This window comes from Vicugna pacos, chromosome 8 (genome assembly GCF_048564905.1).
Source record: "Vicugna pacos chromosome 8, VicPac4, whole genome shotgun sequence".
NCBI classification, from domain to species: domain Eukaryota; kingdom Metazoa; phylum Chordata; class Mammalia; order Artiodactyla; family Camelidae; genus Vicugna; species Vicugna pacos.
In genome coordinates, this window is record NC_132994.1 from 63,871,267 (window position 1) to 63,895,388 (window position 24,122).

Consider the following 24,122-nt stretch of genomic DNA (forward strand, 5'->3'; position numbering starts at 1 on the left):
GCCAGTTCATACAAATACATATAAATGCTGAATTTAAAGACATGGATGAATAGATCTACACTTTAAATGCAGTCAGGAAATGTTCTTTAATGCTTTTTAAATGCAGCCAGGGAGCTTGCTATTCAAAGAAGTTATGGGGTGAAGTTTTATATAAAGTGAAAAACTAATGGCTCTATTTACCTGTGTTAAAATTTTGAATTTCATACCCTACATTTGTTTTTCGGAACCCGGCACACCTCTATAGTTGTCCCCAATTTGCTTTGCCAAATTGTAATATTTTTTCACTGCCCAACTGTTTTACACACACAGTATAAATTCCCCAAAGGCAGAATGACCTCCAAACGTGTTCTTAAAAACATTTTGCAAGGTCTGAAGACAGACAGGAAAAATACGTGTAAAACATCTAAGAGAATTATTGGAATCTCAGCTTGAATTCTGATTGCAAGCACTTATGAAAATGTAAATATTAACATGAAATAGCTGGCAGTTTTTCTAATACATGTAAATTGAATTAGATAGTGTGTAATTGGAAAAATGCTTGCTTTGCTCGGGCTCTCTCAAAACAAGTCTTAGAATCTGTTAGCTGCAGCAGCCTTGCCCTCTAATGGCTGGAAATTGAAGGACAAGGCTGAATACTCCTGACTTCAAGGAGGATAGAAACGAAGCAGAGGGACTGGCAGATCACTTGGCACCACGTCAGGAGCCTCTTCCCAAAGCGAGGGGCATGATGTAAGTGTCGGGGGGGCATATTCTTAAAATGAGGCAGCTAGATGGGGGCTGAGGGATGGGGATCTGATGGGATGCTAAGTGCCTTGGAGCTTCTGGGCCACCTTCAGTAGAGATAGGTAGTATAGATGCCTGATCTCCTGAAATACAAATGAGAGGTCAGACTCACCTCATAATAGTAAAACATTTAAAAGCCTGGGAAAGTTATAGAATAAATAGCCAGGTCTGGAAATTGTGATGGTTTTGGCTTAATAAGTTTTGCAGAGCACACTTAACAAACCACTTTAGTTCCCTTTTATGATTGACTAATGAGTGTCACAGACAGGGTAGAAATAATACCAGCAAATGTAGTTTGTCAGGAATTTAATAGGAAGTTTGATTTTATCCCATGTGACATTTTCACTGATCTAGGAAAGCAGCCAGGAATGAATGGGGCAGGTGGGGGACTGATTGGCTATAAAATTGTGCAACCTCTAGGCACAGACCACTTTTTTCTCTGACCCTAAACCCATGCGGATATTCATAATTAAATGAAAGAATTTTAACCAAAACCTACTCAATTTCCTGACAAATGAAGCTTTTTAAAAATGGCCCTGCATTTCATATTACAAAGTAAAATCATAATGGAATTGTATCAACATTCAGCTAAGTGTTTCTATAATCTTTTTTTTTTTTTGCATTGAAGGAGAATGTTACACTGGTATGACTTACAGTGAGATGGTTGCCCCTTCACTGTTCCTCAGAGTTTTAAATTCCAATTTTGAAAGAAACTGACTTCTTGGAGGAGACTTGTGGAAAGAGTCAGCAGATGTATAAAAGAAAGTTATCAAGTGCAGTGAGAGATGGAGGAAACTTTGTTGACAAGGAAGTCTCAGCTATCATTTTGGCGTTCCATTTCTGACCACTATTGATAAATAAAAACCCTGTGAGATTGTGCTCTCTTTGGCAGCACATTTACTAAAACTGGAACAATACGGAGAAGATTAGCATGGCCCCTGCGCAAGGATGACATGCAAATTCGTGAAGCGTTCCATATTTTTTTGACACAACATTGTAAAATGATTGTAAATCAATAAAAAATGTTAAAAAAAAACCCTGTGAGATTAAGAAAAGTGATCTAAACTAAGACAATTAAGATTAGCCTCAGCCAACCTTGATTACTGCTAATCTTTATTTCTCCAGGGAATTATTACTGGGTGTGAATTATATTTATTTTTTTAAACATTTTTTAATTGAGTTATAGTCATTTTACAATGTTGTGTCAAATTCCAGTGTAAAGCACAATTTTTCAGTTATACATGAACATACGTATATTTATTTTTTACTTGCTAATATAATGTATTTTTAATTTGTCAATATATATTGCTTCTTAACTCCTTCAAATTATTTCACATTTGTATATGTCCGATATTTTTAACTAAAATGTAATTCTCTCAGATGACAAGACATGATCTCCTCTTTTAATCTTAGCACCCTTCACAGCTCCCTGGCCAACACCCAGTCCAACTCTCAATACATACTTAACAAATGTGGACAGAACACCAGTGTTTGCCTCTTCTGTCCACTTGCATGTGCAGCCTCCATATATCTGGAACACCCGCAAAGTGCCAGCACTGCGATGGGAGTAGCTGGGGCAAGATGAGCACGGGTTCCTACTTTCTGCCTCTGCCGCACACAGAGAAACCCATCTGTCTCCTCCTGTATTCTGTTACCAATGAGTGATACCCCCTGTCGGTTCAGTCACCCAAACAAGAAACCTTGGAATCATCCTTGCCTGCTTTCTTTCCTCAGCTCCCCAGCCCATTTGCAGTTAGCCACTAACTTAACCTGGAATCCTCCTGAAAGCAGCGCCTGTGGGCAAGGGTTTGGGAGAAGGGTTTTAGAATTCAGGCAGTGATCCGAGGAATAGGAGTGGGGAACTGGAGAGAGAGGGCAGGAAGGAAGGCCAATACAAAGGCGTGTCCTCATGTCGGTCACTCCCACAGAAACCAAGAGTCAAGGCTGCCAGGACTCCCTGAGGACAGTGTAGAATTCGCCCTAGAATGTTTCTACTGGAGGAAAGAGGATTGCATTTATCCACTGCTTCCATCCTTTGTTGTCAAGTTCACCTCATGAAGCCTTAACTCCCACACATCTGGGCTGTGCACACATGGGTGCCAGGTGTGCTCTTGTGGGTATAGCACTGGGAACAGAAAGCGAGGTTGCTCTCAGGTTGCTTCTACGTGAGTCTTGTGGCTGCAGCAATGCCTAGAGTGAAAAATGGCCAAGAGGACGGGAGGCAGGGCAGAAGAGTGTCAGTCCAGCTGCCAAGCCTGTTGGTTCTCCCTCCTTGACTCCTCTCAGACCATCCACATCAGGCATCATCAGTAAAGCCCTCCTCGTGTCCCACTGAGTATCTGCAAAAGCCTCATAGCTGGGCAGCCTGTCTCCAGTTCATCTCCCACCCCACAGTCATAGTGTCCAGTGTGCAAGTCTGACATCCTTCCCCTGCTTAAAACTCTCCAGTGTCTTTCTGCTCCCCAGGGGTAATGTTAGCTATCGATATTATTATAGTATTATCATAATTATTTAATCAAAAAGCATCACAACTGCATGTGACTCTACAATCAGCTCAGTAGAAAACTTCAGTGAAAAAAATCACCTCCCCCCAAAAAAGAAGCATCACGAACCAAGAGCGGAGCTGGGTCGATCAGTGAACAGCATAGGAAAAATGCAAGTGAGAATGAGCCCGTTCTGGAAACACGATGTGAGAAGTGTGGTTTGATTAACATTTATTTATTTAGGAAAGCAATAGATTATTGAGAGTCTTAAAAGCCGCAGAAAGGACTTCAGAATTCATCACAGAAGGCAGGACTCACTGAGCTTCATGACGCGAAACGCTGCTTCTAAGTTGTGTATTACAGGAGAAAGGCCTTCTTCCCTCTGAAGCTATTAAGGAAATTCCCCATGGTGTTTCCAGGGATTTTGTTGTAATTCCTATTGTTTAATATAAAATCTTTGATAATCCAAAATTTAGCTTGCTGTCAGTTGTGACATCAGTCCAGCATGTTTTTTTTCTAGATGGTTAACAAATTATCTCAACAATAATTATAGGATAATTCTTTATTTTTCCACACCAAAGTGTCACTTTTATCATATGATAAATTCTTATTTTTGGAGGGATCAATTTTTTGTCTTTATTTTGTTCCATTGATCAGTGTCTTTAGGTACAATAATAGCACATTATTACATATTATATATGTGTGTCTGCTTGTGTGTAAGCTAATATATAATTATACAATATACCATAATACAATTGTGTAATATATAATAACTGTTCTATCATAAACATTTTATTATCCAGTAGGATCTAATCTCTTTTCATTACTCTTCCCCCTCAATTGTCCTGGCTCTTTGTCTCTCTTGATTTTCTATAGAAACTTTAAAATCGGCTTGTTCAGCTCCCCTTCTCCCACCGTATGTACCCAGAAAACCCTACCATTATTTATGGGGTTCATGTTAAGTTTTAGATTAACATAGGGAGAATTGACATGTTAATGTTGAGTCTTACTATGTGAGAATGTATTTTGCTTTTCCATTTGTTCAAACTTCTGTTATATCCTTTGAGAGTGTTTAGAGTTTTCTTCATGTAGATCTTGCACAGTTCTTAAGTTTATTTCTAGAAATTTTATCTTTTATGTTTTATCTATTATTATTGCTATTATTAAAGTCTATATATTATTTTTAAGTCAGCCAGCTTACTCCATTCTCTTACCATCTGTTGGTGGATTTTCAGGAAATTCTTTCCAGTTTGCCAGATAACGTTATATCCCTAGATAATAATGATAAATTTTTCTTTCTTTTTCCAAATTTTTATGAATCTTATTCAATTGTTTTTGTTAGTATCTCTAGAATAACATTAAATATAATGGTGATAAGAAGTGGTTTCTTATAGAAGCCAGATAGTTGAAGTAAAAATTAAATTGCTAATAGTCAATTTTTGTTTATTTCCTTTTTTTTTTTAACTAGGGTGTAATATTTAGGATTCAGCCTTTGGGGGGTTTCATTTCAGGCAGAAAATAAGCAGCATAAATTTCAATGTCTAATGATAAAAAAAAAAACCTCAGGAAAAAGACAAGGAATATTTCATAAACCCTCCACCACCACCCACTTGTAACTTAGATGTTGCTATTAACTTACCAACCCCAGAGCGGCTGCTTTCTCAGCAGCCTGTTTTGCACAGATTTGTGAAGAAAAGATTCATGCTAGTGGCAAATTCAATGCTGGCGTTCCTTCTGGAGGTCTCTGGGCTGGATGTGATCTTGTTTCTTTTCCAACGGGTGTGGCCTTCCTGGCAGTCAGTTCCTCAGTGACCACATTTAATAAATTGGAATAAATTCGGAATGGATTCATCATTCACGGTTTTGCAATACAAAAGATAGAGGAAAAAAACAAGGAGAGGCTGAGGATAGAGTTAGGTACACATCTTACTTTGCTTTTGATTATGAGCAAATGTAAGACTAGAGTGTTGCAGGTCAGGACCGTGTTTGGCCAGGTCTGGTCCATCTCTGACACTGAGGCCACTTCTGTCAGTCAGCCTTTTTTGACTTCCTGTGGGGCTGCTACAGAAGGACCAGAAAGGCCTTTGAGTGAATATGAGCACACTTGACATGGGAAAGATGAGGACTCTTTGTCTCGGACCCTGTACTTTGAGCAGTTTTCAATCCACTCATTTAGATACAAATATGGAAACAAACAAGCCAAGATCCTTGAGAGGAACCTTGACTGTGGACACTTGGGTGGATGCTGCCTCTTGTTGAAGCTGTGGACTGGAGAACCACTGGGAGAAACTCACAGTGACACCCCGTCTCCTGCCACGCTCTTGGCCCTGGGTGGTCAGCGGGCATGCCGGAGAACTGAGGCCAGTATTTCTCCTTTACTTTTGGACACTAAGTTGAAGTGAGCAAATAAACCCCTTCACTTGAATTGTTTTGACTTTGTGCCTCTGGGACCTTAACTGTCATTTCCAGCTGCTCTCCTCATGAAAGTCAGATCACTACTATCAGACATTAGTATGTGCTTTCACCTTTATGTACAAACCCCAGAATTGAAAGCCCGAGTAACTTGTTATTTATTTTGAGTGGTGGATTTCGTTTCTGGCCCTTTACAGGTAGGCTTTTCCTGTCACCCAGTATTTCTTCCTTTGCATAAATACTTGGGCTCCACATCTTCATCGGGTACTCACGTTCAGTCTTCCTTGGGCCCCTAGGAGAGTTTTATGCAGGCAGTTTCATGCACCTTGCCTATTCTGCATTTGCCCAATCTGAACACTATGTTATTGGAATCTTTTGAGTAACATACATACATCATCAATATACCATTATCCTGACTTTTTAAAAAAGTTCTTCACCTTCATCCATTCAATCCAACATGTGCTGAAATTCTTTTCATTTTTTCTTTAGAATGTCTCCCAGCTTCACTCACCCTCTCCACTGCCGCTGTCATTACCACTGTCCTTAATGTTTTTCAACAACACAGTAGCCTCCTAACGAATCTCCTCTGATTGAGCCACTTTCCTGCCCCTTCACCCTGTGTAGCGTTGCCAGATCCATTTTCCAAAGCAGCACGTCACATCATGTCCTTAAATTCCTTGCTCAAGAAGCTTGGTGAATCCTGCCTTCGGTGATGAATTCTCAAGTCCTTTCTGTGGTTTTCAAGACTCTCAATAATCTGAACCTATCTTGCCAGCCTTGGGTTGTTGCCTTCCCAAATACATGCTAACCACCCAAGCTTCCCACGTTCTCTTTTCAGAACAGGCTCCTTCCCATATCCATTCTTTTCCTAATGTTGCTACCCTAAGCTGGAAAGCCTTCTTCTCTTTCTTCTCTCCATCTAGCTCCTATCCATCTTTCAAAATCTCATCTCCAGTCTCTCTTGATCCCAATCTTTGGGGCGCTGTTCCTTTTCTAGAGTTCCAGCTCCTTGTGTGCTCTGCTCTGTCTCTTACTCTTGCCATCACACTGTGTTCCAGGTACTGTTAGCACATGAGTTCTTTTGTTTTTTTCTTTTTTAAATTGAAGTATAGTCGATTCACAATGTCATGTTAATTTCTAGTGTACAGCGTAGTAATTCAGTTATACGTATGTGTATTTATATTCATTTTCATAATAGGCCGTTACAAGATATTGAATATAGTTCCCTGTGCTATACAGTAGGACTTTGTTGTTTATCTATATACAGCAGTTAGTATCTACAAATCCTGAACTCCCGATTTATCCCTTCCCACCTCTTTACCTCCTGGTAGCCATAATTTTGTTTTTTATTTCTGTAGCACGTGAATCCTTAACTTGACCTTCACAATACAATCTTATGAGATTATTATATTATTATGATCCCATTTCAAAGATGAGAAGCCTGATACTCAGGAAGGTTAAATAACTTGCCCAGAGTTAAGATTACATCCATGAAGTGATGAAACTAGGATTCAAACTCAGGCAGTCTTTCTTCAGGGGTGGTGTACCTAACCACTGTGCTGAACTGCCTCTTTTTGTGCTATGTGACTCTGCTTGTTTCCTTAGTCCTTTCCCAGCCTGACGGCCAGCTCCTCAAGGGCAGGTGTCATCTTCCCTGCCTTGTATACGTCCCATTTATTGCTTCCCTGGAGTCCATCAGGTAGGAAGATCTTAATAGAATTCGCTGCGTATGGGCAGGGGACTTACCTGTCTTACTCACCAGCATTTCTTCAAAAAGTAAAAAATAAAAAACTAGATCTAGAACATAAAAAGTGCTCAAAGATTATTTGGCGAATAAATGATTAAATTAATATTTGATTGATTTACAGTTTGATAAATACATAATCACATCAACGCATCCTTCTCAAGTTTTTTCATTCATATAACTATGCGTATCTGTATTTTATTTACAAGTCTCTCCTTTGCCTCCAGGCCACAAATGATGATTAGCTGAATTTTTTTTTCTAGATAAAATGGATGCTTAGTTGTCCTCAGGTAAGTTAGTTGTCACTTCTAGGGATCTGAAGGTGCTTCCCAGGGCACGGCGGGCTCTGGAGTTCACTCCTCTATTATAGCTGATGCAATTAAGTTAACCAGTTTATTTAAACTATTATTTTATTATCAAAAGCAAAAAGGAACAGTTCCGTGAGGTTTAGCTGCCTTAACAAATAGCACTTGCTTATTTATAAGTAAATAAAATGGTATTGTTTCCAGTAGATGTGACTGGTGTCCATGTTCCTGTCCCATCCCAGAAAGAATTCAGAGACAAGACGCAGAGGTTAAGAAAGTAAAGTGAGGATTTATTAAGGGATGGATAGTACATTCTCAAGGGGAGAGCGGGCAGGCTCAGGTGAGCAGCTGCCCTGAGTTTATTTGGCAAGTTGGTTACGTAGAGTATAAGAATGAATGGGCGGAATATTCACTGGGGAGGGAAGGGTTTGGAGTCTTATTTTCATCCCAACTCCTCCTTCCTGAAGAGGGAGGGATTTTTGTCCTTATTTAGTCTGGATCGGAAGTGTCATGGCGTCGGTGTGTGATGGGTACTTCTAATCTGCAAGGCTCATTTTATTGAAATGAGGGCATAAAGAGCAAAAGGTTACATTCAGACACTGGAGATTCCTGCCTTTTCTCACCTTTCTTTGTCGGCCTCCAGGCTGCTTATCACCCCAAAAGGTGTGACCACTTTTTCAGCCCAAAGGTTCCTGCTTTTCTTTCTCTGTCCAGGGACCCCTGCTGCTTACATGATGTATGGTTTCCTGTATTTGGCCCCTCCTTTCTGCCCAATTCCTGCCATTTGACCTGTGTCCCCCTTTCTCTGTTCATATCTAGCTATCCGCCTGCTCTAATAGTATCAATAGTCCAACAAATCGTCAAAATTTAATGTTCAGAAATGTTCCTTCTTCATGAGAAAACTCTTCCAAACTGGAAGAAGGCATTATTTGTTTCATATCCTGTGCCTGAAAACTATTCTGGTCTCTTCTTTTCATCCAGGGTCAACTTCATATTTTAGCTAAAAGATACCTCAAATAATTCTCTCTAAATATTATGAGTGGAAGTCAGGCTTCTGCAAAGCAACACCTCTATTAATTTCCCAGTCACATTTAGCGTTAAGAATTTTAAAATTCAGTCAAAATAAATAATTTTACATCAAGGGCTGAATTAACACCAATTTTTCAAAAGACTTTGGAGAAATTCAAGGCATCTCATCAAGTCTACAGTCTCCCAAAATTGTGTGTTCTCCAAGACAGCCTTATTAGTCCCATTGTGCAAATAACAGAGTCGTGGCAAGATTGGAATGACATCAGACTGAGTAAGCCCTTGACTTCATCAAACCGTCATCGCTAAATTAGAAGAAGAGGCTACAAACAAAGCAGGAAGGAAAATGATTAGCAAGGAGGAAGCCAAATGTAAGAACAGGATGGTCACCAGGGCCCTTTTAACATAGAATCCCAGGGAATTGAGAAAAGGGAGGGAAAAAAACAGACCTTAATTAATCATAGCACTTTTCAAGATAGAAAAGAAATGTAGAGGCTATTTCATCTCAGCCACTCATTTAAGTAGTTGTGTCTGGAGAGTGAAATTTGGAAACGCGATGTGGAGTGAGCCCTCATTAGGATGCTGCTGACGGCAAAGGCTAAGCCAAATCAGGTGTTTATCAGAGAAAGTGAATTTAGGAAATAGAATGTCATGAACAAATTTGTGAAGTATAGGAGGGTCTGAAAATGGTGTGCATGAAATTCTGGAACAAATTTGTAAAGTCCAGAAGTGACGGCTGTCTCCTAAACTTTTCCAGTCTATTGCTCACCAATCTGCTTATTATGACAGCCTAGTTCCATGTCATGCCTGTCCAGAAAGGGAGGACATAGTCACCTCAAGATGACCAAATCACCATGGTGGGCCCTGTCACCCTGCCACACACACACACATACACACACACACCCATATATATGCTCACTCACACCCTCACAGTGACTGAAATTTAAAGCTTTTTTAAAAAAATATTCAACTCTTCGTCCTGGGCTCTTTTCTTTAATTATAAATAAAACTGGTAGGTCTGGCATTTTGTTTCCAACATCTTTTAATAAACCTATCCATCCTCAAGGTTATGTACATCGTGTGCATAAATGTTTGGGCTATTTATATTCTGATATGGTTCATTCATTCTTTCTTTCTTTCAACAAATACTCAGCACCTGCTCTGTAGCCAGCACTTCGGCAGATACTGAGAATGCAGTAATGAAAAACACAGATGTGGTTCCAGCCGTCATGGAGTGTATAATCTATCAGGGAAAACAGACATTAAACAAATAACTGGAGGAGGTGATCAGCCTGTGGGAACAGTATGTAGACAGGTCAAGAGTCCCAAGTCCTACAAGACTTTTATGGATGGAGTTTAGAAAGCAGGGCACAGGGGTATGCTATGAAGATGGAAAGGTGTGCAGGGCCAGATCATCAAAGGCTTTAAAAATATTACAAGTATGTGGGGCTTTATTCTGAAGACAATGAAAAGCCACAGACAGATTGAATCGTGGTTGGGGGGCATGACATGATAGGACTTGCATTTGAAATCTTGTGCAAGGGGAAGATGCTTGGAGTAGAGCAAGGTGAACTGTTTTGGTTTGGAAGAGAATTATCATGGTAGAGGAGACCAATAGAAATGAACAGACTAAGACTGATATGTGAGGTAGAATCAGTCATTGCTTCTTGAGTGAATGAATGTGGTGCTGAAGGAGAAGGGGGAGTTAAGGCAGATCCCAGGTTTCTGGTTGGAGCAATCTGATAGCTGGTACTACAGAAGGCAGGGAATAAAGGGACAGAGGGGTGGGAAAAATAAGTTCTGCTTTGGATGGGCTGAATTTCAGATGCTTGATGTTCAAGTGGATGGAGACACCCAGCAGGCAGAAGAGAGAACTAGGTTGGATATATAAAACTGGAAGTTACCGGGATCCAGAGAAAGGGTAATTAATCTACTAAATATATGCATATTCCGTGAGGGGTGAGATTATGTCTGGCACAATGGTGGTCCTCACTAATTATTTGCTGAAAGTTGTTGAATTGAAGCCATGGGGTGAAATCAAGGTTGAGGATAAAAGAGCCTGTGGGTCCCCTGTTTTTAGCTCTCATTGAGAAGTTGGAAGCAAAGGAACCGAGCAGCAGTCCCAAGAAGGGGTTAACACAGAGATGCGGCATCACAGAATTAGAGGGAAGAAGTTTTGAGAAAGGAAGCTTGTTCATTGTTGTTGGAAGTTTCTAGTAGGGGTAAGCAAAATAAAACTAGAAAAATGTGGCCATAGGATTTAACAGCAGCGTAAGAGCACATTAGCTTGTCAGGAACAAGGGTAGAGGCTGGGTAAACTTGAATGGAGGACAAGAAAGTCACAGGAAAATAGAAATAGTGATGGGAGTGTTGGTCTGCATTGCCCTGATGTGGTTGGCACGCCTGGGCTGGTAGCCATCATTTCTCCTGAAGAGGATGTCCTCTCTCAGTACCACTTACCAGGGCAAGAGGTAGTGGTACCCAGAAACTAAGGGGTAAGGGAATCCCACATCCGTCTTCTTTTTAAAAAAATACTTATTGAGCACTTGCTATATTACACAATCCAAAGTGATTTGCATCCTAAGGTCCCCTGAGAAGCAGAAGCCAAGGTGAGATTAGATATGTGGAGATTTATTGGGAGAAATGCCTGTGAGGGAAAAGGGAATTGGGACAGAGACATAATACCTGCTGTAGGTCTGACCCCTGTGAAGAACAGAGAAGGAAGAATTGGGTCTGAGGCAGAAGCTCAGACTACAGTGCAGTTCTAAAAAAAGGTTTGGCCAGGGGGGATTCTTTAAGCCAAAGACACTCACCAGAGGAGTCCTGCAGGTTGCAGGAACAGACCTGCCATAATCTCTTTGCCATGCTCAGTCTTTGGCTGAGAGCTGCCCATGGCCTCAGCGCGAATGAGGTGATAGATTCAGAGCAAAGCATCTAGAACCATTGGGCAGGATAGGTTCATGATTGCCACACAAATACTATCTCATTTAATCTTTACAGCATCCCTCTGACATAAATATTATTATGCCTATTTCACAGATGAGACACCAAGGATTACATAAGTTAAGTAACTTGCTTAAGTTTTCACAACTAGTAAAAGGCAGAGCCTGGATTTCAACCAGTGGTATGCCGGAGCTGGCTTGGACAGGCTCTGAGCAACTGTTAAATTTTCAGGCATTGTTCCGTTCAGTTAACATCAGATATTGGCTTGAATTTGGCCATGGTAGGAGTATTTCACCATGGAAATCTGCAAACACTATAAATCAGGTCTTTGTTTTTCGGGAGAAGGTGGTTGTTATACATTTACCAACATGCCTCGATTTAAACCCAAGTCATCTGCCTCCAGAGTCGCCCCTCCACCTTCTATGCTACAGGCAATTGGCTTAATGATTCCCTGATACATTTCTGCTACAAAAAATTCCTTAAGCACCCCCTTTTCTCTGAATCCATAGCAGGGGTTGTCATGCCCTGTGTTTTGGCCCTGCCTGCATTCCATCATCACTGCTGTGTGTCCTGCTCCCTAACTGCACAGAAAGTTTCCCCAGGATAAGAAGAGAAATTATCTTATACTTCCTTGTATTCTCAGCCCCTGCATCCCACCCCACTGCTCAGTAAGTATTTACTATTGAAAGTGACACTGATCTATGTATTCACCTCTATCGATGATTGGGGATTGGTAACATCTATGAAATAATGTAAAAGGTTGTGTTTGATACAGTTGTCTGTTAGCACTCATATCAATTCCTGACTCTTCCATCTGTAAAGGCAGACACTGCTGGAAAGTGTTTCAGCCTCCAGATGACCTTTTCAGAGGACTGTAACATCCATTACAGCCCAGCGATGTGGTTCCTGCCTACTCCCACCCACAAACCAGGAGAGACATTAATTACCTGCCTGCCTGGCCACTGGCAGCTTATTGTGAAATTGCTTATCCTCCCAGCTCTGCACTCTCCAGCCTGGGAAATAAAACATGCCCGCTGCCTGGAAGCAGGGAGGTACAGAGGAGCATTCAGAGTCCTGGACTCCTCTCTCCCTGAGCCGTGCACTCCAGAGTCCAAGAGCACAGCAGCCGTAGAGAAAGGTTAGGATGAAAAGAAGCCCAGGGACTTCGGCCACTGTAGAAAGTGATGTGCCCGGAGATGTCAGTAAGTGACCCTGAGATGTCAGAAGACTCAGGTCTTGGAGTCACTTCAAATTGCATAATATGTGAGCTACTGAAACTGTTTCTCATGCACATGAACCAGCTGCAGAAGCAGCTGTGCCGTGAAGCCTGCTTCCAGATGAAAAAGCAGGTCTCTCGTGAAAGCAACCGTGCCCTCAAGCAAAGCGTTTTGAAATCTTTTGACGTTGCGAAAGAACCTATAAATCACCACTTCTTCTGTACCGCTTCCAAAAATGTTTCTTCCTTATTAATGTATTTAAAAAATGCCTTTGGGAGTGCCTGCTATGAGATAGGGCCTGTTCTCAGCACTTGGGAACCTTCAGGGAGGAGAACAAAAGTTGCTGTTGCTGTGGGGCTCACGGTCAAGTTTTAGCCCTTCCTTCAACCCTCTTGATCTTCATCGTGTGTGTGTGTGTGTGTGTGTGTGTGTGTGTGTGTGCTCATTCATCAAGCGGATCATTCAGCCAAACAGGCACTTGGCACCTCCTCTGTGCCACGTGCAGTGGTGGGGGGTGGGGAAACAAGACAGACTCTGCTCTCAGGGATACAGGCCAAGGGGAGAGGCAGACACATGCCCCTTGGATTCTAACACCAGGGCATTATCTGCCAGCATCTGTGGACAGCTGCGGAGGCCATGTCCGTGAGGCTTCCTGGAGGAGGTGACACTTGAGTCTTGAGGGATAAGTAGAAGGTAGCCGGCAGAGAGGGCATAATTTGAAACAGCTTGCTGCTCAGGAGGAACTAGAGGCAGTGAAGATTGCTGGGGCATAAAGGATGAGCAGGAACTGAAACCCGAGTTTAGACAGGTAGGCAGAGCCTGCATCATATGTCGAGTCCCTAGTTGATTTCATCGATTTAAAAAACAGCAACAGCCCAGACACCCTGAAGTTCATTTCAGTGTGTTCTCCTTTGAAGGACAGGCAGGAAGCCAGAGGAGGACGCCTCCCTGGTCTCTAACCCGCAGTGTAGGCGTGCCACGTGGCCACACTGTCCCACGCTCCCTGCCTCCTCCCAGCCGCACCCCAGTCCACTCCGCTTTGCCATTTCAACTCTCCTCTTCCCACTTCCAAATCTGCTCTTCAAAGGAGACTTCTCGCTGTTCCCAAGGATGCAGCTCCTTCGTTCCTCTTCATTCCTCCGCTGCCCTGTTTCCAGGTAATCCACTGGCCTGTAATTCTGGATAATCCACTGGCCCATCTGGCAGCAGCGCAGCCTGAACTGCCTCCCACCCGCATTCCCACACCCCTTTAGCACCAGCGAGTGGGCCAGGAGTGCACTTTACAGCCGCCTCTGCCCCTCTGGAATGGTCCTCTGGAAATGTGGGAACCTCGTCAGTCCTTCACCAGCCAATACCAATGGGCCAATAGATGTTCAGAGGCTTTAAAAAGACAAAGACACATAATTCACAGTGTTTCTGTTGTTACCACTTGAGGCCTCTAGACTTCTAACGAAGTGATTTCTGGCTTTGTAGGAATTTCATGAAAGTGGGATTCTTTGACCTCAGTAAAATAAAAACCCCCAATAAAAACCTTGGTTTAAAGTTTAAAAGGCTTGAAGGGAATCAAGATAGAGAAGGGAGGGGAGAACTGAGGTGGGTAATTGAAGCCAGAAATGTTGGGGCCTTCCCTCTTTGAAGGAGTAGCTAGGCCACGACAGAAATCCACCTCCTGGGTCGCTGTTGTTTCTTACAAAATGCATCAGCATTCTACTGACACTTATAGGCTGATTTGACAGAAGGCTAGAACATTAAGGGGGAGAAAAGTAATCCATGAGACCCTTACCAAAAGGATGGGGAAGCAAAGGTGACTGGTGTTATCCTTGTTAAGATAAACTGAAAACAACTGGGATTGCATTAATAGAAGGTCTACCAACAGCAAACGCACAAAAGGACATACTGTGTCCCCAGCTCTGTAATGTGTCTTTCCAAGTGAACAGGTAACTTATTAAATTAAGGCAGCTACATTCAGTCTTCCAAAAAGGAGGCCTTAAAACTGAGGCATCAAGGCCTGTCCAGGTCCATGGACCATTCTCACTTGCGAGGTGAAGGCTCTGTCTAATCTTTGTGTCTCTTCCTCAAATACAAGAGTTAAGAAGTCACCCGTTCGTATGGTAAATAAATTTTTCTGAGCTTTTTGGTAATCAAATGAGTTTTTATTTTATTAATTCCATTATTCTCCATTTGTTTATTTTTTATTGTATCTTTTTTTCCAACATTTTTTATTGAGTTATAGTCATTTTACAATGTTGTGTCAAATTCCAGTGTAGAGCACAATTTTTCAGTTATACATGAACATATATATATTCATTGTCACATTTTTTTTCTCTGTGAGCTACCATAAGATCTTATATCTATTTCCCTGTGCTATACAGTATAATCTTGTTTATCTGTTCTACATTTTGAAATCCCAGTCTGTCCCTTCCCACCCCCCACCCCCTTGGCAACCACAAGTTTATATTCTATGTCTATGAGTCTGTTTCTGTTTTGTATTTATGTTTTGTTTTCTCTTAGATTCCACATATGAGCGATCTCATATGGTATTTTTCTTTCTCTTCCTGGCTTACTTCATTTAGAATGACATTCTCCAGGAGCATCCATGTTGCTGCAAATGGTGTTATGTTGTCGGTTTTTATGGCTGAATAGTATTCCATTGTATAAAATATACCACGTCTGTAATTTAGATGGAAACACTTATGTCAATGAAAATTCATCTAAAGAAACATCAGCCTCTTTCTAAAGAAATTTCACATTTTGATATTAAAAAATAGGTGTATAGGGTAAGAAGGTCCAAAGACTGTTGCTTCCTATGTTCTTTTTCAGTATTTTATTTGGAGTTTGGCAGAAGAGTCAGGACAATCCACAGTAGCAAAAATAGACCTTCATATAAAAAATACTGAAAAGGACTATACCCCAAAATATTTTTTCTTTTTATCTATTATATTTTTAATTTGTTATATATTTTACTTTTAAATATTTATATCTGTGGGGCAGACTTATGTTTGCTTTTAATTTTCCTTTTTTGCTTAACCATATATTCTATAGTAATAAAAACATTTGAGGAGTAAGACTAAGATTTGACACCAATGAGCTGTTCCTTGCTTTTGAACTCGAATAGTTAAGCAAATCAGTGTATTAAATTGAGAGGCCAAAGAAAACATTCAGTGACAAGTTAACTGGATACTAGTTCTCCGTTTAGCCATTTGACCTCGTTCACATGACACAAGGGTGTTCTCATGGATAAAATTGTAATTCCAGATATTCAGACTTTCAGATTCATATTTTCCATATTAGCCCACAGCAGCTTTACTCTGGGAATTTTGCAGAAAATTCTCCTTGTGTTTCAGTCATTTGCATTCTCCCTGTGAAAACCAATAGGGAACAGCAGTAGACACTGACCATCCCCAGACCCCCAGGGAACTGTGCTAGGAGGCTCTGTGTTAATTGATTGAGAAGTTCTTCTAAAGCACCAACATCTTTCTAAAACAATTCGGATCAAATAATGAGACTAGCTTCAAACCACAATATTTATGAGACATAAATTTGAAATCCACAGTGATGTTCTATTAGGAGTCTGAACTAGAAGTGGAAAGAGGAGAGAGAGGGCCAAGTCAACTCAGTAGGGTCTGGAAGCAAATGGTACTTCCTCATTCACTCGAGAAATACTGGCTGAGCATGTGCTCTAGGCCGGCCACCCTTCTAAGCCCTGGGACTGCTGTGAAAAAGACAAAGCCCCATCTCTCTTGGAGCTGATACCCTAGTGAAGTGAAACAGATAGTAAACAGACAGACAGACAAATAATATGCAGTGGTCAAGTGGTGATAACGATTCATGGATAAAGTCCAGGAGAGTCTATGAGCTCCAATAGAGGGGAAAATGCATCATTAATTTCAACAGTTTAGCGTTTCCTTCATTTTTGAATATAGGCAAAAACTACATCAGTATTTACAGTACCTGTAATGTCATCAGTAGAATTCTTATCTACTTTATATCAAGTACTGTTTTTGGAGGTCTCTCAAAATAAACATTTATACCACCATAATATCTGGATTGAAATTACGGTGGATACTAGACCCATTGAGAAATCTTGTTATTTCATACTTTAAACAAACTCATATATTACTTTCTCACACCTGTTTAGTATTTTGATAAATAATTCAATATATTTGGTTTCCTTTCCAATCTTATATATTTTACTTTATACATTTAAGCACATGGATCTGAGAAGTGGGTTCTTGGACTACACCAGACTGCCAGGAGGTCAGTAGCACAAGTGTTTTTATGCAAACTTTCCATATCTCTTCCCAGGTTTTAAAGGGCTGACATTTAATACAACTAACAGTTTTTGCTGTTCCTTCAAAGACATTCTTTAAAAAAAAAATTGTTTTGAAGTATATGCCATGGTGAAGTGTACCATGGTGTCCAGTCAAGTCTGGTCCACTGCCTTGACTCATATTAATGAGCCAACCACTTACCGCCACAGTTTTGCACCATCAGCACAAATATTGACACCATCAGAAAGACCTTAGTATGATTATGAAAATAGTTTTGATCTTGTGGACCCCTAAAAGGTTCTCAAGTCCCGCCAGCAATCTGTGGACCACACTTTAAGAACCTCTGTGCTAGATTAAGTGGCAAGTATAGAAATTCTTTTAAACATTTGAACCACCCAGGGGACTCTATCTGCATAAAAATTTTGTTGGTGGTGGTTGTAGTTTGCTATCCAGCTCTTTGAAATGGAAGATTTACCCAAGCTTTCAAGGGAGAGTTTTAAAAATCTCAGTCAAAAATCATTTTCTGTTGACAATTTTTGATGGGCCAACACTGTAAAATGTCAGCAAATATATCTTACAGCAGAGACAGATGGCTCCCACTTAAAAAATACACAGTTCAGAGGGGGTCTTCACCTTCTTCATGTCATGAGTCCCTTTAGCAGTCCAGTGAAGCCTACAGATCTCTTCTCAAAATAATGTTTCTAAATGCATAAAATACTTTGGATTACAAAGAAAACAAATCATATTGAAATACAGTAATAGCTCCAGGCCCCTTTGCAAGGGTGGAGTGGGAGGGCTCTGTACTCTAGGTTAATAACCACCTACTTCCCTCAGTCTTTACTAGCAAGGAGAAACAGCTAGGGATGAAGTTCGTTTTTTAATGCACTTGTTTCTGTGTCAGTTAACATCTTAAGTCCCAAATTCTGACTATAACTAAGACAGATTTAGACCTAATGAGTCCAGTGCAAGAGTATGGAGTAAGAAGAATGAGTTTCTTCTCCACCTTCTGTAAGACTGAGTCTCACATGTCTCCTGCTAAATACAGACTCTTTCTAAAGGAGAATGGTCCTGGACTGCAGGTAGGAAGATCTGGGACACTGCCTCCCGAATAATCTAGGACTATCGAGAATTCTCTGCTGGGACTTTGTAAAATTTGGGGTACTCCTTTTGAAAAAAAGAATTGTTTCACTCCTTTCTTTTTCTCTGCTTCTTAAATGAAGCCACCATCCTTAGACTTAATGTACTTTGGAAAACTATCTAGCCCTTAGTGCTAAAAGCTAAGAAGCGGAGAATTTACAATTGTGTGGTTACCTAAAGAGTGCAATCAATAATAACCCCATGGTGAAATTTTCATTCTCCTGGTGAAAGGTTTTTGAATTATTGAAAACAACTTTATTTATCCACTTTCACAGAAGAGAAGGTTGGTGCTGATAATTGAAAACAGCTGATAATCCAAAAATCAACTATATTTAGTCTTGGGATTAATAGTATTCCAGCAGTATGATCTTCTCTGATTATATTTTTCTTGGGCTAATATTGAAATGAATTCTTATTCTTTGACTTAAGGGTGGGGAGGTAAGTTGGTGGTTTGAAAATATCCCAAGAGAAGGAAGCCAGCCTATGATTTTAAATTTGCCACAAATAATCCACCAGGTGGATATTCACCACTTCATTAGTCAAGGGTTTCATTGTGGTCCTAGTAAGTTTTTTTCATGAAGGAAATCATGCTCCCTGTAAACCGCAGCTCTCCTTCCTGTCCCACCACTGGGCTCTTTGAGTTTTTACCCTGCTTTCCTTGTGTTTCTCACTGCATAGTTTCCCTTCTAGGGGTAAAATGAATCATGAAGCCCTCGTATTTCCACGACCGCTTTAATCCAACGTTGCTGAATCCTTGATAGCCCTTTATCAATGCATTTAAAAAATCAAACCACCTGTTCACTCCTGCAGTTCTATCTGTAGCTTGCAGAGAATTTTCAAATACATTTTCTTTAGTCTCTGCAGCCATCTTATGAGAGGTGTCACTCTCCTGATTGTATAGATAAGGAAACTGATGCTTACAGAGATGAAGTATCTTGCTCATTCTAATCTAGCCAGTGAATAAGAGACCAAGACTCAAACCTAGACCATCTGATGATAAATCTAGTGTTTCCTTTGTCCCACAGCTAGCTCGTGTGTGGTCTAGTACCATTAAAAATCCAACTTGTCCTTTATCTACCTATGTTATTCTTATCAGAAACACAGTGTAGCAAACTATAAGATCTTGTGTTTTTTCAGGGGGTACTCAGATCTGAAATGACTATGGCTAAGCCAATGGAACATAAACTGGTCAACTGTGCGTCATATTTGACCTGCAGACATGTTTGTTTCACTCACAATTTTTGTTTTGTTTTGGTCCTAACATTTAAGTATTAGGAGACTTTACACAAAAATTCAAATTTCTTGCTTTTCTTGAAAAGTCAGAATTTTGAGCAACTCTGGCACAAAATCCACGTGGCAGTGACGGGCTTGAGCTGAGTAGTACCAGCCCACAGGAGACAGGAGACGTGTTTTCCCAGTTTGTGCCAGGCTTCCCCACTTGACAGCGTGTGCAGACACAGGACCTCAGTCAGGCATCCCTGTTACCTGACAGGTACCAGTGAGCATTAGTGTTTGCTACCCCTGCTCTAGAACGTGACTTCCTGGGGAGCAGGAATGGACTGTGCCTAACACAGTGCCCGACATATGTTGGAAGCCTGGTAAGGACAGGGTTGAATGAGGGCTATGGATCTTGTAACAGTAATTAAACATTGCGCCTTGAGAGTTGAAAGTGTTTATTGCTTCTAACCACCTAACTTATTATAGTTGATTAGGGCTTATCAATTGTTGATGTCCCTCCCAAATATGTTTAGTCAATTTTTCACCAGGCAGACTCTGCTTTTCCTCCTACAAATTCTTCCACATGTGTGTCTAAATGATAAACATATTTATACACTGTGGAATCACCCTCTTCATCTTTGGTGCAACTCTCTCTATGTTTTAGATTGAGTTTATAAAATATTTGCTTTCCTTTACCTTTGATTCTCAATTTGAGAGATTTAGAGGGAAAAATATCTGGGGAACTCTATGTTAATAGTTCTTGATTTTAATAAATGTTTGCTTATGTAGGTAGAAATTATTATAGTGATTTGAATGTTTTCATTATTTGTAGAGCCTTGGCAGAGTCTATCCATGGGCAGATAATAAATTTAAAAGGAGAGAGAATGTCAATAATTAAAAGAAAAAGGTAATAAAAGAGAAACTTTTACAACACAGTCCTTAAAAGATGAGAATTTGGGTTTACAAGTGGCGTACTCTTAAACCCAGCTGCACGTAATAAGGATGTGAGTGAACGTACTCTAAGGGAGCTTTGAGAGAAACCCAATAACCAGTGTAAAAAGGGGGCCTGACTCGGTAGTTTTCTTTTTTCTTGACTTCTATGTAGTTGTATTTCATTCTTGAGCAGAAAGAATCCAGGGAGCAGGGCCAGTGACAGGGTCAGAAATGAGGTCTCTAGATAAACTTAGGATGGAAAATTATGAAGGTGAAACTCAGGATTCATAAAGGCCTCTTACAGGAAACAGTCCAAGAAGCCTTAAAGTAGTGACAGAAAGACAGAATGTGAATGAATGAACAAATAAATGAATGAATGGACAAATGAACTCCAAAAAAAAAAAAAAAAAAAAAGAGGCCCAGGGCAAAAGAAGGCAAGGGGAAAAAGATGAGGCATGTGGCTGAGGACAAAACTATTCTCACAGTACTTTTTCTGATTTTTTTGTTTACTTTTTACTATACATTATGGGAATTTTCAAATATTCATATGAAAGAAAATTGCCCAGTGAACCTCCATCACCCAGTCAATTCTTAGCCACTCATGATAACAGGGTCTTAAGAAACAGAAATTCAAAGTTCATCTAAAATAATCATTCTGACTAGTTAGTTTCAATTTCTCTTTTTTAAACCTATTGTGTATTCTTTATGACCCTCTGAGTTGGGACTGTGGGGTCATAGAAAGGAGAAGCTGTGAGCCTGAAAAAATCCACAAACATGTTGTTTATGCCCTGAATAACCAGAAGTTGAAAGTGTGACTTCTGTGGTTTGTCTTGGCCCTTTGGGCCAAAACTATTAGACTATTGGATGTGAAAGAAAGAAAAGGGAATTCTGAACCTCTTCAGCTGGGAAGGCAAAATCATCAAAATTCTGTGAGGTTAAGACATTTTCTGTGGCTTTTACTAACTTGTGTGGCCCAAAGGAGTCATAAATAATTTTGATGGTATAAAACCCTTGAAGAGCATACTTGGTTTCCCAGGAATTCCTGCCATTCTTATACCAAGTCTCACATCGGTGGAGAAGCTCTGTTGGAGCCTGGTTTGTCTGCTCATTATTGCCTCCAGGAAACACTGAACTGTGTTGGGACTTAGCCTCCCCCTAGGGCTTCTTTTAACAGGTGAAGTGAGCAGATCTGAGGTGAATGATGCATTTCTTTCCACTTCATAATTCAACTTTGAAGTAAAATCTGCAGTGGTCCTTCTGATCTCTGGCCTAAGTTTTACCAGCATCTTTTCCTCCTGGTGTTCCATGGAGAGCAGTGAGGAGTTAACCTGCATCCCCTTGGCTCTATTAAGATCCAGAGTGGTAAAACTGTAGGCCCCACAAGATCTACTGGCAATCAAGCGATATCACACTGCCAGCCTACAGAAAGCCCACAGAGTGTTGACCTGTCTATTATGTGACCAGGTAGGAGAAAGGGGGTGGGACCTCTCTATAAACCCGGCCTCCTGCTTATTTTAAAGGTTTGATCAGCATCTCAACATTAGTCATATTAGAAGGTCAGATAGTTTCACTGACTGTGTGCTTCCAAATATAATCAGCGTGGCCCCCTTCTGCAGAGACTGCTACCGTCCAGGTGCTGGGCCGAGTGCACGGGGCAGAATCACCCTGGGCTCAGGGGACTAGGTAACCAAGACAGTACTTTCAGAGATCACAGCAGAGCTGCTGGCGGCAGAGGCCCAGCCACATGGCTCTTTCTGGGCCTTGGGGACCCAGAGTCACAAAACCCCAAAGTCATTATTCCTCCAAGCGGAATATACCTTTTCTAGCAGGGAGTAGGTTAGAGGTCATTTAGTGACATTTCAGTCCTCCAGATGTCTACTAAAAAAAAAATTCCATACTTGTATATCTTTATCCACAATATTGTTTAAGTACTTTTTGATTAAAATGCATCAGTACTTGCAATCTGGATTTCACTCTGCTGCTAAATTTTTTATGATGCTGTTTATTGAAAAACGGTACCATCTTCTGAAAGCTTTTACCAGATTCCCATGTGATTTGCTAGGCATAGCACAATTCAAATTAAAATTTCATCACCTTCAAAGGCCACTTTTATGAGCTATAAAAGAGCACCTGCCTGGCCCAGGGTGGATACCATCATACGGAGAGGAAACATGAAGCTTTTCTTCCAGAAGCTGAGAGTCTGTATAATACTAATAAAGAAAATGCAGAGCAGAAATTACACCATTTCTATATTTGTGGTATACTTCAAATATTGGAACCTTTGGCAACACACTTGTAGCAATTAAAAGATTCAAAGCAATGCCATTGTAACAAAGTCACTGTCATGCTATATTTACTTATTGTAGGGTCTGTAAGAAGAATCCTCAGGAATCACACTGTTTTAGGTCTGGCTTAAACTGTGCATTGGCCCTATGTCTCTGACATCCTCATGAAGCACAAATGATCGCATTTCAATAGACATGTGACCTTGCTTTGGCATGGACTTGACATTTTACCAAGCTTCTTTCCTCTGACTCAGCAAGGTGCGCTCCTCATACCTGTCACCCACATCTCTGCACTCAGTATGCCTTCTGATAGAACTCCCTGTAGGAAAAAGAAAAAGCACAAATAGCCCACACAGGACCCCCAAGCAAGATGGTGTGGTGCTTTCACACTCCCTTGGCCCCAGCACATGGCAATGATAGGCAGAATATTTACAAAGGAAATCCAGAGAGTGTCCCCATGCCTGGAACAACACCAGAGTAATGAACAGTGGTGAAACTGCAGGCAGCTGAGCTCTGGTCCAGAATCAGGGGGTGGCAGCCCAGGCATTGGACTCCTTGTCAAGACAGAGCCAGAATCAGGCTCAGTGCTTTAAGGGCCTGAGGTGGGGAGCCACATTTCCCTCACTCTCAAGTGAAGAAAACCAAACAAAATGACTGCTGACCTGTCACTGGAACTATGGCTTTGCCTCTAAGGGTAGACCTAGAGAGGTGGTGAAACAAAGTCACAGCCTATTAAGTAAGAAGTGAACCAAATTTTTGCCACTTGATAACCAGGTTTGTAATATCTGTAATATTCCCATGGGATGGGAACTGCAAGTAAGACCTGGTTCTGGTCTAAGTGCCAGAAGTCCAGATCGTAGAAACTGCAAAACCACTAGGGAATTACAGCGGTGGGGGTGGGGGAGGAAGGGAGAGAGGGAAGGAAGAGGAAAGAAAGAGAAAGTGAGAATGAGAAGGTATCTCCCACTCAAAATGAGCCTACAGGCCCAGTAGTCTAAACACATGGGGAAAAAATCTAATACAAGAAAGACAGGCAGCAAAATCTGCCACCGGGGCAGGAATCATTCTAGATGTCCTTAAGGAAGATGCTTTAAAATAAGTGTGCCTAGAATGTTGAAAAGATAAAAGTATGAATAACTTCCATTAAAAAAGAGCAGGAAATTATAAGATAAAAACATGAAACAAGAACATGAGGATATTAATAAAGAGTTAATTATAAATTTTAAAAATGAAAAATAGAGTCATTGGCATAGAGTTTAAGAAATAAAATAAACTCTGAAGTGAGTGAAGTGAAAGAGAAACTTTCTGAATTAGGAAGTAGGCATGAGGAACTGACCAAAAATTCAATTCCTAAACATAGATAGA

General features: G+C 40.8%; 1 protein-coding gene and 1 non-coding gene across 4 annotated transcripts in view; both read left to right on the forward strand.

The window, feature by feature from the left end:
- The window catches only part of UST (uronyl 2-sulfotransferase), a 385,118-nt gene that overhangs the window by 305,640 nt on the left and 55,356 nt on the right, over nucleotides 1-24,122 (forward strand). The window lies entirely within an intron of this gene.
- On the forward strand, nucleotides 1,660-1,766 carry LOC116281669 (U6 spliceosomal RNA). The gene has a single exon (XR_004191130.1). It is a non-coding gene; the product is annotated as a U6 spliceosomal RNA (small nuclear RNA).